At 45.2% G+C, this 14032-nt stretch overlaps 1 protein-coding gene across 4 annotated transcripts in view; it reads left to right on the forward strand.

Moving 5' to 3' along the window:
• The window catches only part of SH2B2 (SH2B adaptor protein 2), a 493931-nt gene that overhangs the window by 260884 nt on the left and 219015 nt on the right, over positions 1 to 14032 (forward strand). The gene's annotated exons all lie outside the window — the stretch shown is intronic.

A 14032-nucleotide genomic window follows, 5' to 3' on the forward strand; every position in this document is an offset into this window, starting at 1 on the left:
ATAGTATTGTATGATTCACTAATGGTACTTTGTCCAAAACAATGTGTCCTAAAGAGAGAGACAACTGAAGACATTCCAAAATGGGAATAGCTATTTATTCCAGGGTTAATGTGCATTGTGGTCTGTTCCTCTAAGTGTATTTATTGATCATGAATGTTAAAATGGATTTTGTTCCGTATTGTATGCCATTTGACTTTAGTCCAGTTATGTGAAAACAGCTTAGCTCATAGCTGATACATGTACCTAAAGGCACAGGCTCTTTCAGAGACAGAAATTCACACAGGTGTAGAGTAACCTAGTCACTGCAGTGCTAGGCCCCACTTTCTAGAGCATTCAGAGATCTGTTGATGTTTGAATCCCACACTAATAGAAACCATATGACCAAATACCCCTCCAACCAGGCTATGCATTTTTAAACTGGATTTCTGCAATCAAGCTGAATCATTTTTGCAGTTTCTTTCCACCCACTCATTTCTAAACAGTACATTGCTTGCTACTTACATCAAGGTCAAACCATATGATTTCATTCTAATCCTTAAATCGCTATCTCATTCAACACTAAGCATTAACATATTACTCAGACAATGCTGATCTACGTACAACTGTCCCCACCACCCTCTTACATGGGCCCACTAAAAAACACATCCTATCACTTAAAAAAAATCCCCTCTAAAGTTCTGCCTTTATTCCATGACCAACTCTACAACGACCTTGAACTCCTACTATACTCAAATTCCTTCAGTCATTGAAATGAGACTCTTGGTATTCAATAATATGCAGCAATTTATCTGCAACTGTCATAAATCAGAATTTACAAAACACATGCCCTTTCATGACATGTCCAAAGTCAAGTCAAAGTCAAAAAGTTTTTATTTGTTTTGGTACTCATCTGAGGACCACAAATTTAAAACAATTTACAAAATATAAAAGTTTTGTCAAAGTATTCAATACAGTTTTAAAAAGGATTTAAAAAATTTATAGACATTATAGCAAACCCATTCTTCGGTCGGTTGCTTACAAATTGCAAGTAAGTTATTAATCGTTGTAATGTTGCATTTCTGATATATCGGCTTGAGGTATCTTGCGCGTGCATTTACTACAGTTATATGAGGACATACAAATAAAGTATGCACAATATCCTGATCACCCCCAAAACAAAGGTTACAAATGGGGGAATCTCCCGGGAACCATTTAGATGTAACAATTGAAACTGGGAGAATGCCTAGACGCAACATAGTAATACACCTTCTAGCTCCATGTGATAGTGAGAGGCCCAGGTATGGCCGTAGTTGTTTATATTCCAGCGACTCTATATACGTTTTGTACGTAGATAATTTACTACAATACTTAAGATCAATATCGTAGCTTAGCCTGGGGATAGAGCATTTCAGGAATAGCTTTAGTTGGGGTTTTGTCCATGATAACAGGATATTTTCAGTCAGGTTCGCTAATTTAAATGCTTCGGACATATTTTTTGAGAAGATCAGATGGCGGGAATCTGTTAAAAATATCTCATGACATGTCCTATCTGTAAAGGATTCCTCGTTAATCAGTCTTTCCTTTCATCTCTGGTAACCTCTGAGTACTTCAAATTTGCTATCGAGTACCTCCATGTCCATTCTTGTTTAAGATCTTGGAACAGCTCTATTTAGATATCTTGATAAAACTAATACTCACTGCCTAATTAATCCTTTTAACTTTGGCTTTTGAACTCTCCACTCCAGTGAAACAGTACTGCGATGTATAGCCAATTTCAACACAAACTCTCATCCATACTAATACTCTTTGATCCGTTTGCAGCATTTCATGTCATTGTTCTACCCTCTTTTCTATGCGTACCACTCTGGGTAGCTTGTTTCCTAGCTCTTTCATGAAGGTGTGCACACCTACTTCTTTCACCAGTTTTGAGATCTGCAGAGGATGTGACGACAGTCACCAGTCCTGTAATTTCCTGTAAGGTAGAAAATGAAGCATCAACCAACACCTCGCAGGAAGACTTTTTAATACAATGCAGAGATTTGGGTGCAGTCTTAAACAACAACTGGGTTACTCCCATAAAGTTGAATAGTGGCAACCATGATTGTTAAAATGTCAGGTCTTCTAGATGAACAAGATAATCTCATATCATCTGGTATCCTTGTTTCCTCTCCTGAATTTCAAATAACAAAGCTGTGATGTGTACTTTTTGTTCATTTCATTTTAACTAGTTGGACAAAAAAACAAGAGTGGAAAAGTTGTATTCCATTGATATAGAATCCTTTTGTAAACCTATCTGGAGGGAAGTCTTGTTTCACACCATCACAAAAGACAGAGACAAAGATCCACCATCATCATGCAGAAATGGATTAAAGAAATAAGTCACAAAGTGATACTGTATAGCACATTTGTTGCACAACTCTTCAGCACAGCTAAGTAAAATAACCAACATGTGCGTGCTTGGACCAGCAAAACTTCCTTCATTATAAAACCTCTCTAGCTCTGAAAGGTGGTGCCATGCGATTCCATGTGTGCCTCTGTCTGCCCAGGATGTAACAACATAGGCCTATACATGCACCATGTCATTAGTTCCCGGTCCGTTTACTGAATTCCTCATATATTAATTCTGCATCAGATAAAGACAAATGTAACCTCCTAAGGCCTTGAGGTTCAAGCCTGCACTCGGTGTCAAAGTAAGATGCCTGCCAGATTTCTACGATGTATAGGTGTGATATCTGGGTCCTGACCACGATCATTTGATGTAAGACTCCGGCACTTCTGTGGACCCAAAGGCCATCAGGGAGCAGAACCCCAAACTGTTTCTGGCGAGTAGGAACACCCATAAACAGTCCCTCACCCATTTGCCAGGAATGTTCCTTGAACGGTAGTGATCCACCCAATACAAAAAGCATAAGAAACCCCAGAGAAAGAAGTCCTCTACTTACTTAAGAAAATTGTCTCACTCCTGCTACTGTGAATATTCTTTGAGGTGCCTTTTGCCAGTGTCTGTCTCTTCATCTTGCTCCACGCCAATCCCGGCTCCTAAGAAATTTAAACCAGAGCTTCTTGCTGCATCTGCTGACTTGTAACCTTTCCAGGCTTTTGACCGGCCATGTTGCCCATCTCCAGGACTTCCACTCCTCCTTCTGTGATAGGTCCCTAAGGTGGGCGAGGCCCTGCAGCCTCAGCAATTTCAATGGCTCCAAACCTGCCACCGGACTTATTGCCCTCAATAGGCTCCAGCCTTTATGCTAAATCCATTTGAGCCCCTGATCCCTGGTCCGATAGTTCTCGCCACTGATTCCGTTGACATCCCAGATAGTGCTCTGATATTTTCAGGAGCCACCTCAGCCAGAAATTATTCAGTAGCTAGAAAAATGTAAAATCTTCCTTCTGGGCAAGGCCTCTTGTTGACCCTCTTCTCTGAGCCCAGAGGTTCGCATAGAAGGTAGAACTGTGTCTTGGATTCAAACACTGTGGCTTTGCCTAACCTGGATTTTAGGAATTTGGAACAAGATGATTCAGAGGCTGACAATCTCCTCACTTAGTACCACACAGGTGCTTGACACTACTTGGACCATTATCATGCTTGTTTCCTTGATACTGTTCGAGAAGTGATATTCCCTATCCTTTGGTCCCTCCTTCTGAAGACTTTAGATTTATGTCTGATGCGCACAAAGTTCAAGAGGTGCTTGTGTTGACATTGCTGTCTATGAACCTAAAATCCAACACCCTTACGCAAATCCTACAGTCGTCTTCACTGGGAGAAAAGCCTTGTCTGCCATTTGGTAAGGCATTACAGGATACCGTGCTGATTGTTTGGGAGAAATCCTTTACAAGCCTTGCAGATCACAGGAACGTCTCTCAGAATGATAGACCTGTGCAGTCTCATCTCAAATTCAAATTTTCACATTATTCTTCAGAGAGCTTAGTTGTACAAGCATCTTCGGCAAAACACAACTCTAGTGCTTTCCCCCACTGCATTACGGACAGTGAGTCCCAATAGCTTAACTCCATTGACCACAAAGTCTTTGCCTGGCTTTATGTATGTGGGCACCATGTGACTCCTCAGAAAGTAAGTCTACACCTTCTGGTCAATTGCAAATTCAATATGATTAGTTCATGTGAAGAAACCATTTTCTGAGCTTGGGAGTGAAGGTCTGGAACCTTCTAAGCAAGGCTCTGCTGACACTATGGCTGCTTTATGGCTACAACGGTTACCGTCCAGTCTGCCTTAGTGGCCATGCTCCTCCATAGCGAAAGACTTTTTGTATTAAAAGGACACTCCTCCCCGGAGTGGTTCAAAAAGTGTTGTGCTAGAGTGCTCTCAGTAGTACTAGCCTCCACGTTTACTAGTTCCACCAAAAGTAATGCCAGTTTGAAGCTTTAGCTGCAGACTACTCCCCTGGCAGCATTAACCTTCCCAGCCATTTCAGACTCAGGGACTGTGCCACAACTTTTTATATATATTCATTTTTTTTTTTTTTTTTTTTTTTGGGAGAACCTTTATTATTACTTCAAGCAATTACAAGTATGGGCCTACAACCACCCCGGCCGGCCGCTTGTCAAAGCAGAAGTACAGCAAAGCAATGTGGAAAGTTATAACAGTTCGAAAACCGGGGTCCTACAAATGTCCAGGACATAACTTGTAGTCAGGCGTACAGGTCTGAATTCAGGATTATGAAGGTTCATTTTACAATAAGGAAAAATTAAAAATAAGTGGCATATGGTCATACATGGTCCTACAATAATGAGCATGAATCAGGATATCCGCAAATAGTACAAATACAAATGAAGTATTGGGGGTAAGGTACGCAAGTCAGGATAAATGTAGGCACAAACCCGTTCCGTAGCAAAGCTGAACCCCAGCCCTCAAAACGAAACATACTGTAGAAGACCTGAAGAACGACGACACTAAAAAAGGGGAAAAAGACTAAAGGGCCATAGAAACAAATAACGGACAATTTGACAAACCCCATCCCCCTACCTCCCACCCTGCACCTCTGCAGAAGGCCACGGCCTACCCCCGCCCAGCAGCGTGCCTGTCGCCCTAATGGAGACCCGAAATATAGAAAAAGAGGAGAAAGAAGAAGAGAAGAAAAAGTGGAGGGCCCTCGATCTTGCCACCCGGCCCCACCCCTCACCCCTGCGCCCAGGAGACATCCCAAAAGCAAGATCAGAATATCCATGCAGAACATCAATCACCGACCACAACAGCAATATAATCCCGGCCGAATGTCCCCCAAGCACCGCCAGCCAACAATAAGTCCACTAGACTCTGGACGGTATCATCCCTGACCTCGTCGATCAATGGAACCAACATACGTCCACTTATCAATCGGTATACAGAGCGGCGTGGAGGGTCCAAGTGATCCGGGTGGGCCAGGCCGAGGTACCGCTTCATAGGACTTCAGCAACCCAAACCCATCCGAGCATGTATGGCGGAAATCCGTTAGTGTCGATATTGACCCCGAGAACATCCCCAAGTCCGAACACAGTCTCACCATCCAAGGAAGGAGAGTCACACAATCCGGCAAGCGCCGAGACCTCGCCGGGGAAGCCCAAAAAATAGATCGGCGTTGTTTCCCCAGCCGCCAATTAGACATGTGCCCCAAAGAGACACTCGCATGTACAACCGTGCTGTCCAGGGCGATCACAGGAGCCGGGTCTTGCAGCGGCTCTAGGAACCTAGGCGTAGCTGGAGCACTCTTCATGGACATAGAAGCGGGCGCGTCGGCACTCCGTTGAGATCGAACTGTGCCCGTTCAGAACGGCGGGACAGCAATGGCGGCCATCCTTCTTCCCAAGTCCCGGGCATTACAGATCAGGGTCTCGTGCAGGGTCGTTAGAGCAGCCAATACATCTTTGGACGTGGGCTCCTTCTCGCGCCGTCAGTCCCCTGATCTCATCCGCACGGCAGCTGTTCGACCTGGATGTGGTCCGCAGAGGAGGGCGCCGCCGCCATCTTAGCCAGTCCGGCCTCGTTCTTCACCTCACCTCAGGGACCGGGCCCCAAACCAGGGCACTACAGGATTCACAACCGGGACTCTCAAAATGCAAGGCAGGCTCCCCGGAGAAGAGTCACCAAAGGGCTAAACAGTTCAGTTCAGTTCAAAAGCTTTTATTCGATTTGTACATACAAATCATACAAGCAGGAATACATAATTGAAATATTAAAATCACCATATAATCTTTCCTAAAAAGACAAAAAAGACTAAAGTGCAGCAAGTAGAAAGTGATCATGCCTCTATAGGTCAACATATTCTTATAAAATACAGAACGTTCTTACATGGACTAGCTGGGGATCAGTAGGAGTTACTCACTAGGCCTTTCCTGGGAACTGTACATTAAAATTGTTAAATAATCATTCAATACTGTGGATCACTGCATAAATACCTTAATTACAGAAATTGATATAAAATTTAAAAATGAAAGCATATATATACAGACAGGAATGTTAACAGTAATATCATCATAAAGAAACCCTGGCAGCTGTATAGCATAAGTACAGACAGGTCAGTAAACAACATTACAATACAATACTTTTCCTGGCAGCTGTACATTTTAAAATAAAAGTAGCCAAGAAGAAACAAATCTCCTCGTTCTCTAGTGAAGATAAAAATATCAATGCTGTTTGTGTGGTACAAATGTTATATTTGATAAAAATTGGTTTAAGGTATTTTAGCCTGAAAAACTGATAAAATTTACAAAAAAGTAAAAAATGGCAACTACTCTGACGGGAGGTGCTATCACACGGACATGGTATGTTTGAACTAGTTTTTGTGTTTGGAAAAGCAACCAAGTGGTGTACAATACCCAATCTGACCCGTGTTAAAACATACTGGTGGGAAGGGCGGGTCACAAATACAAGATAAGATTGTAATCCAGGAGCTAGATTTAAATCTTTATAAAATTTCATAGTAGCAAGATTTCCAACAGCTTTGTCTCGCTCAGCCTTACGAAAATTAAGGAACGTTATCTTAATTTCTTTTTTTGAAATGGAGACAACCTTTTCCGGCTCACGGAACACATTAATGTTAAACAGAAGTAGATACCAACGATGGATGTATCTTAACCATAATACCCGTGAGGAATGATCCAAACCTATACAATCAAGGATAATATCCTGAGTGAATCGAGTCTCTGGCTTAGCCCAAATAGAACGCCACAATAAGAGTGGCCGAACTGCTGCTAAGTCAGAAATGTACTCGATCCCAACTTCTTCATGGATCAACTGGATGGAGGCGGAAGGGGGAACACATAACAGCCTCCTTAAGAACTTGTTTTCCTCCTTCTGCAGGGGAATACCCTCACAGTGACCCCACACCCCTGCCCCATACAGAGCAGAGGAAACACAACATACATTGTATATGTTCGTCATATCGAAGATACTTCGTGAGCCAAGTTTAGAGGCAAAACGAAAAATGCTACTAGTGGACCGTAGCATTTTTATTTTTACGGCATCAAATTCCGCGTTCCAGGACCCACTATTATTATATGTTATTCCCAAATAACAAAAGGACTTAACAGAGGTCAGCTTTTCCTTGTCTAGGAAAAAAGTATGCTTTACCTGCTTGGCTGCCTGACCACATGACATTACATATGTCTTAGTTTTATTCACACGAAGCCGCCTAGCTTGAATGAACTGCATGAAATTATCAATTAGGCGCTGTAGGCCCAACTGTGTTCGAGATAAAAGAACAGCATCATCCGCATAAAGTAACAGCGGAACAGGTTTACCACCAATCAGGGGGGCATCTGCTGGGATGTCGGTCAGGGATCGATCAACACCATTAATAAAAAGGGAAAATAAAAGCGGGGCTAAAACACAACCCTGACGTATGCCCCGAGACACTCTAAAGAACGGGGTACATTCGCCAAGGGTGCCATAGCGGACTTTACATGAAAGTTTTTCGTACAGTCTAGCTAAAAAATACACTATTTCCCTTGGTGCCCCTGCATCAAGCAGAACCTCCCAGAGAATGTTATGGTTAACCAAATCGAAAGCGCTGCTCAGATCAGCAAAACATAAAAAGAGGTTGCCACTTTTGGCCAAAGTATATTTACTGATTAAAAGGTCCAGATTTACGCATTGGTCCAGTGTGCCCATGCCTTTGCGAAAACCGTATTGGACTCTAGTTAAGATGTTAAAATCAGTTGCCCAGTCTTCTAGCCTCCTCAGCAAAATCCTACTCATCACCTTTACAGAGGCATCCAGTAATGAAATTGGACGATAATTAGAGGCCTCTGACTTATCACCTTTCTTATGTAAAGGAATGATGATCGATTGACCCCAAGTAGAAGGGAATTCATTTTCAGCCGCACAATTAAAAATCCTCATCAAAATGGGAGCCCATAACGCTGTTTCATCTTTGTATAAATCCAGCGGGACCCCATCGGGGCCAGGGGCCTTGCCTCCTTTGCTTAAAGAAATTGCTTCCTGGCATTCTTCTAATGTTATAGCCATCGAAAGGGGCAACCAAGGGTTTATATCTGGTGGTGATGACTCAGAAGTTGACCCTTCAGGGTTAAATATTTTGGAAAAATGATTAACCCAATCGCTACATGCCACATATGAGGTCAGTTCTGGAACATTTTCTTTATTGAGAAACGGGCTATTAATTGTTTCCCAATAGAGTTTACTGTTTTTGGTCTCAGCAGCCTCCCTCAGCTTGTCCCACGCCTCAGACTGTAATACCCTTTTCCTATTATTAATAGCTGTTTTATAACTAGCCCTGAGGTATTGTATATCCGTCTTAACACGTGGTTTAGTGCCTAACGCATTCTTTAGATCGCGGAGGGCGACTATACATGTCTTATCAAACCACCCCTGCTTTGGACCACTGTTGGCTGACGGGGTCTTAGTAAAAATACCATCAATAATACTATTCATAGATACAAAACAATCTATTAAGCAGCCAGAATCACTGTCATCATCCAAACAATAACTAATTTGATTCTTGCATTGAGTAACGACCTCCTTCTGCTTGACTTTAGAATTTAAACCAGTCCATTTGACCCTTAGGCCCTTTGGTCTAGTAGGCACTATGTCGGTTGTACATTTACCACCTGGAACTAATGAGGTGCCATGCCCCAAGAGGGTAACACGTAGGCTATTATGGTCACTGAGACTTTCTTCATTCACATATAAATCAGTGTAGTCTCCACTGCTAGACAGCAAAATATGATCTATGAATGAACCTGCGTCTCTGCCTGTAAATGTAGGGCATGTTATTGCCCGATTGTTAACATTGCAGTTTAACAGGGTCATGTCTAGCATGACTAGCATATTATTTAAAGTGGAACCATAACTGCAGTGTTGGAAGTGGGGAGAGTCCTCCCTCCCCCCCTGGTCTCTCCAATGGCTATTTAATGCTGCGTCAAAGCCACAGATGTTCCCATTAGATAGATGGCAGGGCTGCAAGTTAAAATCACCAGCCCAAACCACCTCAGCCTTTCTTTTCGAGATATCTAGGGCCTTAATGATTTCCTTTTCTAGAGGCAGTAAAATATCCCCCCTAGTGGCATCAAAAATATTATTATAGAAATTAACAATAACTAAATCAATGTTCTTCCTACACTCCACCCTTATAACTTGGCTGTGTGTCCCCACGGTCGTACTATATTTGACCGTACAGTCACACAGCTTGGTTGACACTAGCAATAAAAGGCCCCCCTTAGCCCTACCCGAGCTGGATTTAGTTGCTCTGAGACAGAAAGATGCATACCCTTCGATATTAATAGGGTCAGGACACCAAGTTTCCTGTAATAAAATTAGGTCAAATCCCTCACCCAAAAAGTTGGTCCAAAAGGGTGTACCTAATTTGCTGGTAAGACCAGCGATGTTCCAAGAAATAAGAGAGATTCCTGCTGGTTTACCAATATTACCAACAGATAGCTCCGGCTGGTTTACTGGTGGTGATAAAGCAGGACCCTCTTCCCGAAAGATGGTAACCGGACTTAGGCTGGGGCTAGCAGTAGTTGTACATATATCCGAGTTACCCCGATTACCTATGTACTGGGGAGGTATTAGTGATGACAATACAGTAGATTCGTGGGGTACGGCTAGGGGCATGACAGAGGAAGAAGAACACACCAGATCGAGAAAGGGCTTAGGATTGTTTAGATCCAATGCTTCTGGTGGGCTGAGTCAGTCTACCTCATCTAGCACGGCATATCTATTTGGGTGGGCGAATTGTGAGGACATGGGGTCTTGGGAGTGGGGCGGGTCCTGCCACGTTTGTTGCCACGGATATTTGTCTAATTGTGGTGGCTGAAAAGATTGCGGCCATTGGTAAGCAGACTGAGGTAAAGGTGGCGGGAAATGAAGGGGGTGTTGCCAGTGGGCTTTAGCTTGATGCATAGGAAAAGGTGAGGCATTTGATAGCTGCTGCTGTAAATTAACATAATGTGGAAAAAAAGGGGGCGGATAAGGTGGTTGCAGCCAAGATTTTGCGGATTGCTGTGGAAAGTACCCAGGTCCACTGTTACTTTGGAAAGTGGAACAGGGGGGGTTGGGTCGTGCGGGCTTTGATAGAAAATAAGACAGGGGAAGTGGGTTAATTTGAGTCGCAGGACCACTATTGGGTGCATTACATACGTAGCTTGCTGCCCCTACATCCCTAAAATTAACAGTTATTACGTCCCCTACTATTGTTTTCTTGCTTCTGCCCACCCAGTCCCCTCTACGCACGGTAAGGATTTCACCGTTCATGTTATTAGGTAGGGGTTTATGTAGATGGAGCCATTGAGCACATTTATTTCTAAGCTCGGTAAACGTTTCTTTTACTCCCTCCTTCAATGGGGGAACAGCTGTCAACACAACAACAAAAGGGGAAACCTCTGGTGGCAAATTAATGGACCTAAAACGTGCCTGCTTTGGCTTAGGCCCTTCTGGTTTGTTTATAAGAAGAGGTGCAGAGGTTGGATTGGGTTTCCCTGCTACTTCTTTAGCTTGAATAGTGGAGGTGGCAGTATTAACAACGACAGGGTGTTGATTCGCCTGAACAGGAGCATTCTCCTTTGAGATCAGTACAGTTATTGGTTGAACGGGGTTGTTCCCTGTTTGCGACGCAAGGGGTATAACTGGGTTCCCAGGGGCTGCAGTGCCTTGAACCTTATTTAATACGCCTTTAGGGGGCTGGATGTTCGATAAACATTCAGGGGCTGATTCTATGGTCCCTTGTGGCTGAACAAGCCCTTGTCCCTGCTTTTTTTGTGGCCATTTGGAGTGTATTAAAGAAGTAAGCCTATCCACTTTAGAAATTAAAGGCTTAATTTGTGCTGCTAAAGTGGCTTCAAGGTCTAGTTTTAAATCTATTACCATGTTTTGCACCCAGCACGGAATACCTGATGTCATTTGTGGAGTGGGGGAAATCAAATTGTGATTCCTAACTGGTGCTTTTACTTTATTTTTGCCCTTCAATGTAACCTTGGGGGGGTTGGGAGCCCTTCTCGGGGAACAATGGGTACAGAAGCTGTTTCCGCATCGTTAGACCCACTCAGACTCGGCTCCGCTTTGTCAGGTGACTGACAGGTTTCAAGATCTGGTGTAACCTCCAGGTCTTCAAAAGATGGATCCGAGTCTGATGGGGCAACCGATAGATCGACAGTATTCGGTACAGTCGGAACACTATTAGTAGGCATGATTATGGGTAAGGAACAATTATTCAAAGTCTGCAGAGCAGGAGATTTAACCTTTGCCAAAGGACCCAAGGATGAGCGCCTAGCGTTTGCAAGGTCCATGGAGACTCTTTTTTCCAATAAAACAATACTTTGGTCAATAGTCTCATGTACGCGTGAAATAAAAAGATCAATAGGTCCAGTCACCTGAGCTACCGCCGTAGCTTTTTTCGTGCAACTACGGGTTCGGTTGCGTATGGTCGACATCTTGGATGTTATAGTTACCAGGGGTGAAGACACAAGAGTTCTGGGCCAGGGCCGTCCTCTGCTGTCCTTGAACGGCCTTAAACGGCCCGCTCTTTGCCCGGTCTTCGCCCCGGTAGTCGCCCCGCGCGCGTCCCGCGTGCGCGTTGCTGCAGCAGAATATATGGAAGGGACAGGTGAAGGGGCGGGAAGAGGACCAGCTGCGGCCGATCAGCGCCGCGCTGCCTGCTGGTCCTCGCAGTCCCGCCTCACGTCCTCTGAAGCAGATGCCGGCTCAACAAAGCCGCGTTGGTGCTCCTAAGCACTCGGGGGTTGGTCCAGCAACACAAGACTGCCAATTAACCTGGCCTGCGAGCGGCACCCGCGGAGCGGGGGCCACGAGGCGTAGGTCTCGGCAACAGGGAGATGAAGATGACGGAGCTGCACTCGCTGCACGACAGCTGAAAAAGAGAGTCCCAGGCAACTCACTCGGCACGGTGGTTTTAACCGGTGGAGGGGCGGGAAGAGGACCAGCTGCGGCCGATCAGCGCCGCGCTGCCTGCTGGTCCTCGCAGTCCCGCCTCACGTCCTCTGAAGCAGATGCCGGCTCAACAAAGCCGCGTTGGTGCTCCTAAGCACTCGGGGGTTGGTCCAGCAACACAAGACTGCCAATTAACCTGGCCTGCGAGCGGCACCCGCGGAGCGGGGGCCGCGAGGCGTAGGTCTCGGCAACAGGGAGATGAAGATGACAGAGCTGCACTCGCTGCACGACAGCTGCGAGGAGGGTTCAGACTTTTATATCAACCCATTCACTGATGATTTGTCAGGTTAGATGGAAAGTCTTGCACCACAGATGATTCCGTGGCCACAAGATGGATCCTTTCATCAACAGAATATGGCAGCAGCAGAAGACTGTATCCTTTAACACTGGTGTTTGCCGGGTCGTAGCCGGGGTGAAAGAGCAGCAAAGGAGGTTGTGGTCCTCTTGTTGTTTGGCGAAAAATTGCCCCAAAATGCAGTAATGTTTCAGGTTGTCAGGCTTTACCAGGTGCTCTCAAGAGGTCCAGTCCAAAGGGCTAAACAAAATCTCTGCCGCTCCCCGGGAGCTGCCCGCTGATTCCGGGGGTAATCCTTGATTATGCCCGGACACAAACTGGGGAGGGGGGCCAGATATCGTGTACCCCCCTCGACCCTGCTTTGCCACGAAGCCCCACAAGGCACTCCGCTAAGTGGACTGGGTCGTCACTGCCGCCATCGGCCCATCAAGTCACTGGCGCCCTCCGGCCGACTCCTCACCGCCACCAGTGGCCGCTGTTGTCGCAGTCGCTGCCGGCTGCTCCTCTCAATCGACACCCCGGTCCCAGCACCGCGAGGGCCTCAGAACAGTCGGGGACATTTCTCCAGGTCTGCCGCACGTAGAAGCATCAGGAGCAGACGGTAAGTGATAGTTCTCCTTCGCCTACTTAAATATGCCGTTACGGCTCAGGATAATTGCCAGGATGTATGCGCGGGGCGAGAGGGCTCACGGAGCCGAGCGTCTATGCGGCCATCTCGGTCGCTGGCTTGGCTCCTTCTTTTTTTATTTTATTTTTTATTTTTTTTTTTTTAATTCGGTTTTAATTTGCATTTACAACATTAGAAAGTAAATCGGAATGTAAAGTATTGCATGTAACAATCAAGGTACATAACCGCTTTGAAAAACCAGCAGTGAATTTTACATTAATCCGGCCTGCTGCAATGGAGACTTTAGACATAGTATTTAACACAGCTCCCTCACATGCCTCAGAAGTCCTCATCAGAACTCTTCGTCATAGTCTGGTATAGACTCACATATGTTCCCCCGGTATGTGTTCCCATATTTTGGTCCATTTCTGGGGGCATCCCCGGTTTATGTAGACCGTTCTTTCAGTCATCATAGCTAGGTCTATATCTTTACACCAGGCCGCTAGCGATGGTAAGTCCTCGGCTCCCCATTTTTGCGCGGTGTTACGCTTTGCCACCATGAGCCCCAGTGTAGCCCACGTTTGCGCTAGGCGCGTGAGATCATTGGGTTCCCACATGTTTAGCAGGCATTTTCGCGGCTCTGGAACCAGTGACCCACCCATGTCCTGTGACATCCTTCTCAGTACCCTCCTCCAGTAATCAGCTATCTTGGGACAGTCACATAGTGTGTGGAAAAGGAGCCCTCCAC

Source organism: Lissotriton vulgaris, chromosome 2_1, assembly GCF_964263255.1.
Source record: "Lissotriton vulgaris chromosome 2_1, aLisVul1.2, whole genome shotgun sequence".
Taxonomy (NCBI): domain Eukaryota; kingdom Metazoa; phylum Chordata; class Amphibia; order Caudata; family Salamandridae; genus Lissotriton; species Lissotriton vulgaris.